The sequence below is a fragment of the Streptopelia decaocto genome, assembly GCF_964273445.1.
Source record: "Streptopelia decaocto genome assembly, chromosome: 5".
In the NCBI taxonomy this organism is placed as follows: Eukaryota; Metazoa; Chordata; class Aves; order Columbiformes; family Columbidae; genus Streptopelia; species Streptopelia decaocto.
Genome location: NC_138659.1, coordinates 17,418,825 through 17,435,355, shown reverse-complemented (window position 1 = coordinate 17,435,355; position 16,531 = coordinate 17,418,825).

The following is a 16,531-nucleotide window of genomic DNA, read 5'->3' as shown; positions in this document are numbered from 1 at the left end:
TAGAGCAGTAAAATCATTGCTTTTTTCTACCCCCCCAAAAACCTCTTACGGGAAATACTTCAGAGCGTTTTCCTTATAAAAAAATGCTTACGAGACAGTTTCTGTAGTGACTTTCTAGATCTCGGAGTGAAGAGTCTGTATTGCAAGTAAGAGAAGTTTGGAAGAAATACCATTTAATTGGTTTCCATTAGCATAACCAGGAAGCTGAGCTGAAGGTTATACAATTTTATACTTTGCTAATTGATAAAGGGCAATTTTGTTTTAAGAGATGAAGGTAGAGATAGAAATCATAAGGTTCCGTCATAAGAATTCTCCAGTTTTGTTGGAGTGGGTGTGGGAGCACCGGAAGGGGTGAGACAAGCAAACAAACAAACAACAACAAATAATTGAAAACCAACCAAACAAAATCCCTAAACTTGTTTCTTTTTGTTTGTTTGGTTTGGTTTTTTGTTTTGTTTTTGGTTTTGTCTTTTTTTCTCTAAACAAAATTTCTTTCAAATCAAAAGCCTTCTATCTAAGACCACAAAAAGCCGGTTTCTCAAAGTTACCCAAGTTCCCTGCCTGGATTCTGCTGGCAGCTCAGACACAACCAAAGCACTCATAAGGAGCATTACAATTTCAAGGATGCAGTGTTTTCCAACAGAAAGGCATTCTTTCCAAAAACTGCAAACACTTTGAATATCAATACCAGTGTTGGCTCAAGATACCATTTCAGATTAACATTTCAGTCCACACTTCTGAATTTTGTTATATTAATCCATTTTCCTGCTATTCCCATAGCTTCAAGTATTTGAGCCTAAAAATGAATTTCTGCTTACATTGAAGTGTATTTCAGAATTCCATTTAAAAACCTCAAAGGAGAAGGCAAATAAAGAAACTTCCCTGCTAAACTTACTGCATATTTAAAATCTTGTGTGTTTTTGCATTTTTACTCCTTACTGATGGAAAATGGAAATGTCAACTCATTAGAAGGTCTAGCACAAAAGTACCTGGCATATACATTGTAATGGTAAAGGTTTTATACACAACCCCTACAAATAAATAGAAAAATCTCTCCAACTCCAGTAAGCTTAGTGCCTATGCCTGATTTTAAGAGCTTATGCCCAATTTTATTAAGGTAACAGTTTTGCCTCTTTTCCTTTCAGTTTTTTTAAGGTACTGTATCTTTCTTCAGGTTTCCTTACATTTTAGAGAACATTTGTCTGTTTACTCTTGTCTGAATATTGGGAGTTTTATTATGCCTTGAAGGAGTACAAATAAACCTATTAAAAATACATGTATTTTTCTCTACCTAAATCTCAAGGTGAAATTTATTTTCAAACTACCTATGTCCTTCATTTCTCCTATTGTTTGCATATGTTAATTTCTACGCAGATCAAAAGTTTGACACATTCTAGTGTTTCAGGTTCATAATTACAAGACAAAACATATTTACATATGACTGAAAAGCAGTGCACTCAGTTTTCACTCCATAAGAAATGGCCATGGAAAAAGCCACAGCTCCAATATACATGGTAAGAGGGAAAAGAACGGAACACAAAATTTTGGTTATGATTGCTGAATAGGAACTGGATGAGAGAAGAGCCTTTTTTTTTTTTTTTAATTTCTCTCCAGAGACCAACTGAGAACTTCAGCTTCTAAAAATCAACTGTTCAAATAAACTCTTTTCCCCTATTCTGAAACAGTCATGCTTCTTCGATAAGCAAGAAGGAATTGCTAAACTTCCACAGAAATTAGTGGCATTAAGTAAAGGTGTAACAAAGATGACCATATTATGCTGAGTATAAAGTGACCTCAGCTTACAAAGACAGAGTAACAAAACCCCCTTTTGCCTGACAGAGCTGTTCTTAACCCTGCAGTCCTTAATGGTGCCAGCTGCACTTATCCCACTGCAGTCTCTGCTAAGCAAGGCTGAGGAGAGAGAAATTTATACAGTGCCAAACCCTATGCTCTCTTTCCTGACTTTTGCCAGCTGCAGGTGTGCCTGTCACTGCAAAGAGCTTAAAAGCATTTTCTCTAAGCTTTGGATGGGTTGTATTATTTAGATCTTAATTTCAGCTTATATATGGATCAATAGAGTGTGTTGAGCTGGCTCCATCCCATCCCTGTATTGCATCAGACCACCCCTTTTGGGCAGGCAGTAGGCAACAGTGTCTGGTTGAATTTGGTTACGACAATCGCTATGAAAGTGGCAACCCAGTCTGCAAATTTGTGTTGCTTTTTCAGCCTCATGATACTATTTCCAAAAGCCCCACCTCTGCAATGTCTCCTGTCCTTTTTAGGAAGCAGCAAGTTCTGATCTATTTAGTCCTAATCGATACATTAAGTGAAGTTAATCAGTTTGTCTTATTTAAAACTTAAGAATTATCTCTTATTAGATTGGTCAACAAATACAAAAAGTAGCATTGCTTATACTAGATTATTGATAATGATTGAGTGCCAAGAACCTTGTGAAATTATTTCTGTATTTTCCCTTGCTTCTCCCTTTTTCTTCCCCAGATTTCTCCTCTTTCCCCTTTCCTTAATTCCTGATGTTTTGCTTGTACTCTATAATTTTACACCAAAAATTAATGCCCTTTCAAGTCACCTGTTAGGAATACTCCTACACATTTTTTCAGACATTGAAAAACAATGTTCAAAGGGTGACTTTTATTTGCTATCATACCTATGTGAAGTAGAAGCTAATGAGTTTGAAAATCACTTGTTCTAATTCTTTTGGGGACGCAGAGAGGAATAACCAAATTAAAAATGCCTTATAAAACTATTCATTCTTCTTTCTTTTAAACAGAATTTTTCTATGATCCTGCCTGTGAGCTGAATCTTTCAGAAGCTAACAAGCATTTCAACATCAATTCTTCTATGTAAAAGACTGTATTAATGCAAAGCACACAGTGTCTACTTTGAGGAAAGACAGTGGTCAAATGAAGGTGAAGACTTGATATTTAAAGGCTGGTGAAGCTAGAAATGAGGGAAACTATCCTTACAGTACAGAAATATCTCACAAGTAAAGATAGAACTTCTGAGTATTTGCAAGTTATGCAAAGGCTTCTGAGGCTGAGGTGTAGCTGGAACACAGACTGAACTTCAAAGTTACGGGCTTGGTGGGGTTTTTTCCTGTTTTGGTTGTGGTCTGGGTGATTTTGTTTTGTTTTGTCTAAAGGTATTCATGCTGCAGGGACAGCAAAGCTTTGTCAGCCTTTAATTCCACAGAGGAATGCACATGAGATAAACAGCTGTCATTTTAAAAGGTGTTTTCTGCTGTCCGTATGTCCCTTCTTTAGCCTTCCCCTGAGAATATAGTGCCAGAGGAAAAGCACTACAGTCCTGGATTGGCAGCCCTAGGGATCAGGAGATTGAAGTCATCCCAAACAGGGAAAAACCTGTGCAGGTACAGCAAGGCACAGCCCCCTCTCCACTCCCCTTCTGGGATTTGAGATGAGCCTGAGATTTCAGTTGAGCTGTTCCCAGCCTTCAGGATAGCAAAATATTTATAAAGTTGATTTGGGGCTCTCATGATAGGATACCATACAGAGTCTGACACTTCCTGAGAAAACTGAGTCACATCAAATCCCCAGTCTCTGGCAGAAGTTATATTTATAACATATGTTGCTACCATAAAGTGCTGGCTTTATTTCAGGAAGAGATGAATCTGAAGTAGTCCACATTGCATAAAGAACTACCAATATTGCTATATGCATATGCTAAAGATTTGGTTCCGAAAGCTGCCTTTTACTTCTGAAGGAAAAACTGCTTTCAGTCTCCTAAATGAAGTACAATAGCACCAACTGCTGCTATCTCAACCGATGACTGCTAGATCCTGTTACTATAAAAGCATGAACTACTTTCCAGCACAAAAGCCCATTTACCTCATGAATCAGCTGCAGCCCATCTTTGGCCTTAGCTGCCAATGAAGCTCTTTCATCTCTATTCAGATACAAACCTCCCTGATCTGTGTAATAAGATAGAAACCACCCTGGGGAGGGGGAGACACAGCTAGAATACATCTTCCTGGTTACAAAACAGCAACAACAACATCTCCCCCAGAAAAGTCAGTGCACAAGTATTTTATTCTTGCAATTACATATTATTAAAAACTCCTGTGTTATTCTTAGCTTTAAAACAGCCCTTCCAGATGTTACATATCTCCGTCACATATTTCAATGTCTGTCCCGCCTCCTTTGACTTGCTCAGTGATCATGTGCAACATAGGGTTGCACTGAATAACCACAAGCAGACTTCAGGATCTAACAAAAGAAGAACGGTTGGTGCTGGGAGATTTTAGCACATGAATTTATCAAATGTTTTGAAGAATTTGACTTGCACTCCTTTTCTAAAGTCTCTGTTCTAACAGAATATTTGGGAAAGGAGATAGTTTGTACAGATAGAAAAACCCATTGAGATCTTCTCCTCTGTTCTTATTAATAGAAATCTTTTTACATATTATGTTACTGCATCAATAAAATAGAGTAGATTGTGTGGGCAAGTCCTTTAACAATTTGGAGGTAAAAATAATAGAGCGATTACAAAGTAATGTATACATCTGTAAAGAACCCTGAAGTTCAAAATAAATCATCAACAATATTCAACAGTATTCAATAATATTCAGTCTTCACTCTGGTCAGAGATAACTGGCAGTTTTCTAAGTATGATCATGTCCACTAATCTGTGTATTTTTATTATTACAGCCTGGTTGTTTATTTACATTATGATAACTACAGAATTCCAGAGCACTAAAACTTGTTTGACTGCTGCTTTTGAACAATTAAAAAAATGTAACAAAGTATTTCTGCAAAGCTCAGGGAGGAAATTTTTAAATATTATATACAAAGACATCAGACTGTTAATGCAAATATGCTGATGACATCTGTAAACACTGTTTGGAAAAACAGCACACCCGCTTTTCACCTCTAACACTTCTCTTTAAGAACTATCACTGTGTGTGATAACTAAGCAAATCCTATTAAGGTACCAGCTCTAACCCAAAAGATAATGCCCAGAATCAAAACTGATGTCCCAAGACGAACCACTCTTCAGCTGAGAATGTGCCCTGGAAAACCAAATAATGTCCCTTCATTTGCAATGGCTACATACCTTATGCCACCTTCCCACACAGGAATTCACTGCTTTGTTTTGATCCATCGCATTTCCCCATAAAGAGAACAGATTGTCTTAATCAAATGAGCGAACTCTGGAACTAGAGCTCAATACCTTTCAGGGGCAAGACAGTTTCAGCAATTGTTATTTTTAACATGCATGAACCTGTTCTACTAAAATTCCTTCTAGCGTTGTCCAAATAAACCTGTCTGATTATGTAAATGTTTCTTTTGTTCTGCCTTTTCTTTATTTTGAGCTACTTTCGGAGCAAATGATGTTCTTGCGACAGTTGAAGCAGATTGTATTTTCTGGTACAGTAAAGCAAAACACTCTAAAAATCACTTCATTTTAAGGCTAAAAGAGATTATGATGATCACCCAGGTTCCCACAGAAAAAAAAAAAAAAAAAAAAAAATCAAAGAATTTCATCCTATCATTCCTACATCTAACTCAGACTCATTATTCCCCATGCATCTTGGAGAATTTCAGTCTGTAACAAGCAACCATCTGGAGTTATTCTTTTGACTTTGAGTAATAGCTTACATATTCCATTTATACTATGGTTCATTACAAGCAACAATCCTGCAACCTCGTATTTCTCGGACAGGGCATCTTTGTGTACTTCATACAAACAAGAGTTGAAGGACAACTCTACCAAGCATTGAATCAGTCCTTGTCTCAACAATAGCAGAAAGTCTAATGAAAGCCTTGAGTTTATTCTAAATAGTTCCTTTTATGTTAGGAATAGAGCTGCTTCTCGGGAGGTTTATGACCATGCCTGAGTTCAGACAGAACAGACCACGAAGACAAGAGGAGGTTCCATTTGGCAGCCTTTTTGCAGGCTGGCAAAATCTGCCATGCATTTGAAACAGGCTTGTGACATGGCCATAATTTTGGATTTATCAGCTAGCAACATAGAGACTAGTCTGAAATATCTGTTTCTGTAAGAGAATGGCTTCCTGACCTCCCCTGTATGAAGAACTGAGTATCAAAGACATGCTTAGTGGAAAAGAAGGCAAATTAATTTACTGAGTAATCAGGAAAAGCAGAGGGACACCAAAACACCAAGACCCCACATGTTCTGTATGAAGATATTTCATCAGAAGGGATTAAATTGCTTTCAGTACCTTGTTAGAGGTGATAGCTATGGGAAACTTATCATAGAAAAGTGCAATAGCAAGGTAGAGTTAAAATGAAGGCACAACAAGTATAATCACATTGAGTTCCCTCACAAGACAGCCTTGGTAGAGGTATCTTTACTGTTAACCTTCTCAGGAACTGTAAAACAATAGGGTGAAGAAACAGATGCTTCCTAAAATTGGCAGGCTGATAGGTAAATGAGCTCTATTAAATTTCACTTGGCACACAAGGGAGGAATTTGAGATCTCTAAACTTAATTAATCCAAAACATTCAGTACTCAGTTCCACTAATGAGAAATGCTGAAAACCTGGTTCACTTCGTGAAGTGTGTGCACCTCAGAGATCTTTTTATGGATAGTGAAAAGCACCTTTTTCATGAGGAGAAATAACACTTAGATTGATTCTGTGAGACAAACCACAGTGAGGCCAGATCAGTGAAACTTCAAGAGCTCTGTGAGATTTGGGAGCAGAAAATACAAGATCTTCGAATGTTCATAGATGCATAACACTACCTAGACAACAGATTTTTGCCTTGTGTCTCACCCTGACCATCAAAGCCACCTTCTGCCTTGCGTCAGTCAATATCTTCAGCTGTAGGGGAAGAAGGCATATAACCTAAACTAAACTAGGAAGATAAGGGGCAGACACCACTGGGTACCAGGCTTTGGATTTGAAAAAAAAAAAAAAAAAAAAAATCTGATTACCTTGTTATCCTATCAGAGATACACAGAAGTTGCTCAGAATAACCCAGAACACAGGGAAAACAAACAAACAGAACTCCTCAGGATAGCAGAATCTCCCACTTATGAAGAAAAATCAGATTGACTCCATTCACCAGTGGTTAGAGAATCAAGGAGGTAAACTGACAGGCAGATGGGTCTAATTCTTTGTACGTGAGTCTCAGAGCTCAGCTGCTTTATGGCAGAGGGAAAAATTTCAGGCCAATTTGTTTGGATTTGATCTGAAAGCCCTGAAGTCTGGAAGCGCCTACACACAGTTGATCTCTGCAATGAGGTTTCTCTGAATACATTTCTGATCCTAGGACAGATGCAGGCATGGAAAGAGATCTGGATGAGGATGTGTCCCAACCCTGTGACGAGAAGCATCTCACACTCTGAACAGTAGTTAGTACGGAACAAGGCACTTAAGATGGATCACTGTTTCAATGAATATCAAAATTGTACAATAACATGCCAGGCAGCTACAGAAAGAGGGTTACCCCATTCCCACTAGAGTGAGCCCCTGGAACAGCCAGGAGCTTGGTGAGGAGCCTTAGACTCTGGCAGTGTGGCCTCCTGGCCATCTCACCGGAGCATTCAATATTCTGCTGAGCACTCAGGTTCACAACACATGCATATGTATGAAGGTTACCACTTCAAAAGGTCTCTGAAGTTTGTAGGTCTATTTTGAAACAAAAAAAAATTCATACTGAGTTGATATATGTGGACTGGGAGGGAGGGATTAGAAGACAAAATCTTTTACTTCTTTGTTTCATCTATCTGTTTACCCCTCCCAACCTTTCTTTTCACCTCAGTTCTCCAGATTCAACCTTGATTCACAGCTAAGTCTGTCCTCCCACCATGTGCCACTTTTTTCCCTGAGTATATTATTCATTAAAAAGCTGGATTTCAAGTTAAAAACATGAATTTACTTCACTTCTGTGCCCAAACAGTCTATTGGTCATGCAGAAAGAATTATTTTCCCTGTGAATATAAATACATTAAGCTTTGTTAAGGACACCTCCCACAAGTTCTGCCAGTAGCACACCAATTTGCAATAATACCTGGTTCAGTTCTAACATTTCTGTGAGAAATTATCGTTTTAGTCTGTTAGCAAGTTGCTTATGAAGTGTTTCAGATGTGAGGGTTATGAAAATAAATTAGGGTTAATTATATTGGAAGTCACCTCTCTAAATCATCTTGGCAACTCTGAAAATACATGAAATTTCTATAAAAAGTTCGTTAAAAAATGAGTTTTCATGGTACGGTTTTGATTTCCACATATAAAAATGTACCACACTGGTTTGAGGGAAGGTTTACAGAAACATCAATTTAGACAAGACTAGAAACTCTAGGGCCATTATTCTTAAAATATTGGATAGCAACTGAAGAAAACTGTGGTTATCTCAATAACGAAGGGCAAAAAATCACAGCTAACACTTGAAGAAAGGCACCAGTACATATTTCCACCAAAAAAAAATATATTATGAGTACAGGTTTGTATTTAAAGTACATTACAAGAAGTAATTTTCTCAGTCTGGATCTGAAAAAAATACGAAGCAAGTCTTCTAAGTGCTTTTCTGTTTCTGCTGAGATAGGTGTGAATTAAGCAATGCTACTAATTGGCAGGGGAAACAATCAGCAAATAAACTTGATTGTTAATATTTACATAGGAAAATCATCCTGGCCATTACTAGAAGATTACTCAGAACAACATTTAAACACCACCATTTTCTGCTAATTATAAACCGACTGATTAAACTGAGGAGACAACTTCAAATGCCATAACAGGCGTGAAGGCCAAAATTTACCGCTTTCCTCCACATCCCAGCACCTCCTGCTTCCCTGGCCAGGTACCTCACAGGCACGGCAGCACAACAGAGAGGGGAAATAACTTTGGTTTTGTTAAAACTGCTGGGGAGGCCCCAGCAGCAGGGTCAGTGGTCTTTGAGGGGGGATGACACATTGCACATTGAAGGATACATTGCACATCTCTAACCAGATATGAGAATGTTCAGTGGCCTTGAAACACCATGAGACAGTGAAGAGACAACTCTGGGGATTTGTGGGCTCACGGAAAGTCCAGGTGTTTGAGATCTCCAGGTCCAACCTCCTCTTAAAAGCAGGACCACAGACTGGGTTATCCAGAGTCCAATTAAGCCAAGTCTTGAGTACTTACAGCAAGGAAACAAGTTTCTACCACTTTGTGAGCATCTGATTCCCATGTTGAATTGCTCTAAGGAATTTTTATTTCTGTTTTGTCCAGAGTTTCCCCTGAAGCAGCACGTCTCTGTTCCCTCTTGTCCTGTCACTGTGCACGCTTGTGAAGAAAGAATTGCTGCCTCCTCCATGGATACCTTTTAGGTACTGGAAAACACAGAATATCTTTCCCAAGCCTTCAAAAAACCCATGTTGATTTCTCTTCCAGTGATTAAATAAACAACTCCAAAGCCAGATGGAGTGTTCGGCCAACACAGGAGAAACATACTCACAAACAAAAGAAAACCAACCAAACAAAACGCAAACAAATTGCATCCTCCTTAGAAAAAACCCCTAGTGCTGACCAAACATATCTGTACCACTGAAAAGTGAAATCAAAGTAATCTGTTTACATTGAACCATCTGAAAAATAATAATGTTTTCTGTTACAGAGAAGTCCCCAAACAGACTAGCTAGCAGGGCTTACACTGGCCACAAAGCAACTCCTACCACTGCAGGATCAAACTCAAGATAAAGGCTACTAGATGAATACAAGTTTTAGGCTAAGACTATGAACGTACCACTTACTCTGAAACTTAGAAGATCCTTCCACAGCAACTAAATTAACAGTAGCAGGAGTGTTAAGTTTCATGGATTTTTTGCATTAAATGTATATTAGTCATTCTTGACCATTTTATGCAGAACCTACAGTGAGCTGCAAAGGTGAACCTACACTGGTGCTGCAGTTTTGATGTGGAACATGTTCCCACTTATAACTTGAATGTTCCTTGCTTAGTTTGTTTGCACTCTCTGTTGTTGCATATTATGCAGACTTTCCACATCTAGTTTAGTTAGATAAATTTACTTTAAAACTAGAAATACTTGATCTAGGATCACGGAATTTCTTTCTTTATGCTCTTTTGCAAGCATCGTACTTAAAAAGACATCTGTGGAAAATTAGAGGAAAATCATATTAGCTCTGCATGCCACTAATAATATTAGGGTTTGCATTTTAACCTGAAATGTTAGTAAATAAGGCTTATCTTTCTGTTGAAAGATGCACACACTACTTCAAATAATTGGAGTTAAAAGAGGCGTAACAGGAAGGTGGAAGTTAATAGCACAGAATTTGTTTGCAAAGTGCACAAGGCATCCCATTTCGGCAGCACTCGTTCATACTCTCCAGCAGACAGCAAGATGAATTTTTGCCTTTCAAGCATAAGATACGATGTTTGGATTTGCTGCCTTCACAGGAAGGCAAAGAAGATATTAAACACTGGTGACATTGGCTAAAAGCAATGGATTTCTAGAAAATTTAAAGATGCAAAGTAGTCCATCTCAAAATAGATACTTTATAATATTTATAGCAATAATGTTATAGCATTGCAGATGCAAAGCAAATCTGGCCCAATGCAAGCAGCTGTTTTCTCAGTCACAGCTGTGAATTTACAGCTTTTTCCTAACTTTAAAATACTATTTATTTATTTATTTTACATTGTGATCAGTTTCCAATAGTAGAAAACCTGCTGCCTTTAGCAGTTATTTTTTATATACTCAGCTAAGCTAAAAGCTGTGTCAGTCCACCTCATGACCTCGATGAGGGTTTTTCAGGGTCAGCCCAAGGAGAAAGCCCCAATAGTCACCCGAGTAGCACAACCACTTCATTAAGATTGTTTCTGTTGCACATTCTAATCAAGAAAATGACACAATGAAAAAGTTGTATCATTTTTTGCCTGTAAATCTTAATCTGAAAGTTCCCACATAGACTTTTTCTGACATCTCGAGTAACAGAGAAACTACATGTCACTTTTTCTCACCTCCAGAGCCAAAAACTGTGGCAAAACAAGAAGTCAGGCTCAGTTAAAGCAGAAAGTTAAGCTAAACTAAATGATGATTGCTCACAGCCACTACAGAAATGTGACTCCTTCGGTGCTCCTGACCCCCTGACCTACCACCAGCCCCCTGAGCCTGGCCCTTTGTCCCAGCGCTGCCCTGCCCTCCGCCCGCCCCTCTGCCCGCAACAGGGGAACAGCACAGAGTCTAGAACCTCGTCAAAGTGATAAGGGGAAAAGCCCAGGAAGCAGCCACAGACCCCTAACTGAGGGAGAAATAAATCACTGGCTTGAGAGCCAGCCGTTACGACTCCATTGCTGAAAAGCAGAGTTGTTGATGTGAAACTTCAGAGTTAGCCTTACAGGAGGAGAAGTTAAGAACCAGAGGCTTTACATGCTGCACAACGTGAAGGAGCCAGAGCAGCAAAGCAGAAATAGCTCTTGGAGGTGATGGGAAAAACACCCCAATATACATGTCATTGCTTCTGTTCTGTTTCTATGTATGCAGATTTTCCCAATATCCTTTACATCGCAGGAAATGTAATGAGGAAATTGTTTGAGCTTGTAAATTCCAGTAGAGAAAGAAATATACAATTTGAATGTACAATGGACTGGAACAGCTGAAAATGATCAGAATTGTTTGAAACAGCTTATGAAGCTGAGTATAGATTTTGAATGAGAAATCACAGTATCACAGTATCACAGTATGTTTGGGATTGGAAGGGACCTCAAAAGATCATCTAGTCCAATCCCCCTGCTGGAGCAGGAACACCTAGGTGAGGTCGCACAGGAACATGTCCAGGCGGGTTTTGAATGTCTCCAGAGAAGGAGACTCCACAACTTCCCTGGGCAGCCTGTTCCAGTGCTCTGTCACCCTCACTGAGAAGAAGTTTCTTCTCAAATTTAAGTGGAACCTCTTGTGTTCCAGCTTGATCCCATTACCCCTTGTCCTGTCATTGTTTGCCACCGAGAAGAGCCTGGCTCCATCCCCATGGCACTCACCCTTTATATATTTATAAACATTAATAAGGTCCCCCCTTAGTCTCCTCCAAACTAAAGAGACCCATCTCCCTCAGCCTTTCTTCATAAGGGAGGTGCTCCACTCCCTTAATCATCTTGGTTGCCCTACGCTGGACCCTCTCCAGCAGTTCCCTGTCCTTCTTGAACTGAGGGGCCCAGAACTGGACACAATATTCCAGATGTGGTCTCACCAGGGTGGAGTAGAGGGGAAGGAGGACCTCTCTCGATCTACTAACCACCCCCCTTCTAATACACCCCAGGATGCCATTGGCCTTCCTGGCCACAAGGGCACAGTGCTGGCTCATGGTCATCCTGTTGTCCACCAGGACCCCCAGGTCCCTTTCCCCTACACTGCTCTCAATATGTAATCTCCCAACCTATACTGGAACCTGGGGTTGTTCCTGCCCAGGTGCAGGACTCTACACTTGCCCTTGTTAAATTTCATTAGGTTATTCCCCGCCCAACTCTCCAGCCTGTCCAGGTCCCGCTGGATGGCAGCACAGCCCTCCGGCGTGTCAGCCACTCCTCCCAGCTTGGTGTCATCAGCAAACTTGCTGATAGTACACTCAATTCCCTCGTCCAAATCGTTAATGAATATATTGAATAATATTGGCCCCAGCACTGACGCCTGAGGCACTCCACTAGATACTGGCCTCCAACTAGACTCCGCACCATTAACTACCACTCTCTGGCTTCTCTCCCTAAGCCAGTTTGCAACCCACCTCACTACTCTATTGTCTAGACCACACCTCCTCAACTTAGCTGTGAGGATGCTGTGGGAGACTGTGTCAAAGGCTTTACTGAAGTCAAGATAGACCACATAATTTTAATCTATAATTGGCTTAACAGACTTCTTACATTTTGTAGAAGTTATGATATTGAAAGTGATCTGTGATGGTTTTCTAGTTAAAAAAAAGAAGAAATTAAGCACATATTATGACACCATTCAGACTTGTAAAAAGTACTTTACACATTTGTGTACTTAACCATTCCTTAGCTCTGTGATTTGTGTTAAGATGACAATATGTGTTTCCAAGTTGACTGAATTTCCTTTCAGCCCTAAGCAGGACGTTGGACTAGATGACCTCCTGAGGTTCCTTCCAACCTGAACTGTTCTATCATTTTAAGATACAACAGAACCCCCATTTCTCTGCCTTGTTGCTAAAAACTAAGGTTATTGCTCATTTTTGAGGAGCCTCTCAGTCTGCAAACAATGGCATACACGGCACTGCCAAGTGTGGTATGGAACATTAAGAGCTGCATTAAAGAAAACCAGACATTTATCTGTGTATTTCATATATACATTTTATCTGATGTTTTATTACTATTAAAAATATTTGTCATGGATATGATATGGTCAATGACTGTTTGCAAGACCAGCGTTATTGTGGTTAGCTGAATTATTTTTACAGAAACAAAAAGTGAGCAGGTACTGCAATACAGAAGAAAGACTCAGGAGACTGAGAAAACAACTGGAGGTAAATGCTGTGACAGGATATAAGAACTTTGCTACAGGTTAGGATAATGTAGGAATGATGATTTAATATGCATTTGTATTATTGTGCCCTAAAAACACAATTATTAAACACTGAGCATGATCCACTTATTTTTTCCATTTTCTATTAGGCATCTCTTCCCAGACGCACTGCCACCTGCAATGAAGGTTTTCGTGTTGCAACAGAAAATAAGTCTGAAAAACTCACCCCCTTCCCTGATGTGACTGGTAACACATCTGAAGGCATTAATCCCAGAAATAACAGTATAAATCATGATTCCAGAATATAAGAAACACATTAAAAATATGTTGCACAATATAATGCACAGAGAATTCTTGAATTAGCAATGGTGATTTTATTACCATTTTGACTTATAGACTGTGTGAGAGATGAGCATGTTCTGAAGATACCTGTGTGACACTTCAGGACCATCTTCTCTTAAATGGATCAATCTCTGACATATTCAATGCATTTAGCAGATTTGTCAGATTTTCTGCTGCTAAAGTTCTCAAAGGCTATTTCTTGATTTTGAAAATGCCTAGAGAACACAGCACTCTTCACGATGCATCAGTGTAAAAATAAGTCTCTCCAGAGGTAAATTATTCAATGCAGAGTTTTCCTTTCCCGTAATTTCTTATGTAGCTTAGTTACCATATTGATTGTCTCCTGTTGCATGTCCAAATGTGAAATTTGTTCTGAAAAAAATATTCAACATATGGAGAGCACTGCACTTTAATTTCCACACATTACAAAAGTAATGTTGTAAAAAATTACAATATGAGTCATGAGGGATGCATATTTCTTCTCAGGGGAATAAGAACATGAATGTAAATACATGATTATTAACACAAAATTAACTGTAATTTTGCACTTAATTTTATACTTACAAGATCAACCAGCTGCTGTGATCCTTGGGGGAAAGAAAAGGCTACATAACCAGAACAGGTACTGACCAAAGTCAGAAAAATCAAGATTGACTAAAAGTGAAAATTAATCAAATTTGAGAGAGATTTTATATCATTGAGTGAATTTACAGATCATTCAATTTGATAAAGCTAAAACAAGATTACTGGGAAGCTAATTTGGAGCATTAATCCATTGAACACAGAAATAAGTTTCTTCCACACAGACTTCACAGTGAATTGTTGTATTTCGATTCAGTAATCTCAGTTTAGGAAGACTTTCTATGTTTGAGGGGTTTTGTTCCTGTTGGTTAAATCTTTAAACCCATTATTCCCTTTTTAGCAACTTTTCAGCAACCAGACTAATTGCTTCCATCATGCATAAAACAGAGGCTCTTTCATACAGGTTTTATTACAGAGCAAAAAGTTCCTCTCTCCTGCAACCCAAGTTTCACACAAGATGCAATATTTGAATTTAAATGTTTGGGGCAATGGCTGAAATTACCTACCAGAGCGGCTATACATGACATTCTGCAGTAAATAAATTCATCTTCCGCTCTAATGCCTGTGCTATTCGCAGCATCTTCAGCAGTGATATTTGTCATACAAACAAGTGGAGCGCCGCTAAATAATTTTATTCCTTTCATTTGGATTGTATCTTTTTAAAACCTACAGACATACCTTCAGTAACATGTTAGCATCAAGAAAACCTTGACAGCCCTTCCCAAGAATACCAGAATGAAGAACACCTGGCAGACAACCAAGACAACCTCCACAATAGGAAAGTTGAATACGTAAAAGACCATCCCACTGCAGTGATGACGAGCAGGAACGCTGGGTTGGAGGGAGCGGTCAGCTGAGATGTTTCACTACATACAAAAGGCAGTTGATGAGGTACCATTCAGTTACATTATATTTTTCTATGACCATCTGCACTCTTTAAGGGCATGCTGCAAAATTCATCCATAACTCATGGTGCTAGAAAACAATCAAATCCACACTTTCTGCCCTTGGGATTAGTATTAATTGCTGTGGTCACCCCACAGTTGTTATGAAATTGTAATATTAGAACTGTTAAATAGTATCTGAAAAACAAGTATCAATTTTTTGTTTTCTTCACTGCTCATAATTTTGTTACACTAGATCTGTCTCTCACAAAATCAATAACAAAGAAAACTAGTGTGGTGCTCCCCGAATCATTTGCCAGTTGCCAAACAGGTAATTGTTTAGTTTTCATTCAGTCTCAGGTTACGACTGACTCAACTTGGTGGAGCTCAGAGTAATCATTCACCATTCTGCTCCTAATACTTATTTGCAGTATCACGGAGAAATCTACAGTTTAAGATCCTTGGAGAATAACTAGGTACATAGATTACTAGAATCATTAGTAAGCCCTCAATACTTCTATGTTCAAAACCTCAAAGCTTCATTACTACAGGTCAAAACTAACTAGAAAAGATGCACAATGAAGTATTCAGCAGTTCATTTTCAAAAGTTGGACTTGAGTTAAGACTTAATAATTAACTCCATTAAAATGTCAATAATACTGTCCAGATCTTAAATAACAGGTCAAGCAGCAAGGCATCTAAAAAAAAAATTTAAGATTTATCAAAATAGTCATTAAGCCCAAGTTTATGAGAGTTAGGTGAGAGTTTAAAGGCTTAATCTATGAGAAGTTTGTCTTCTCCTTTCAGTCAGCAGTGGATGTCCCCATTGTGTTCTTAGAAGATTTCATTTTAACTTGAACCTTCAAAACCACTGTTAAAATTCGGGCCCACTGACACAATCCGGCCAAAATTTATATTTTATGAACTCATTTAACCAAACCTCCAAGGAAATGCTGCTAAAGACTTACTTCTGACAGTTTCCAGTGATACACGCAGGAACCTTGTGAAGCAAGTAACCAGTTTTTCTGAATTTGAAATAAAACAGACTATAGAAAGAGAATTTACAGATGCAAATAAAAACCATAAACCAAGATATTTTTCTTACAGATTTTATGTACCACCCCATATCTTCTGGGTTTACACCTGAACTAGTCTGCAATAAAGTTTCAAGCATTTGAGATGGTTCTTTGCATTTGCATTTAAAAAAACTATGAATTTTTTGTTTAAAGAAAAATTAACATAG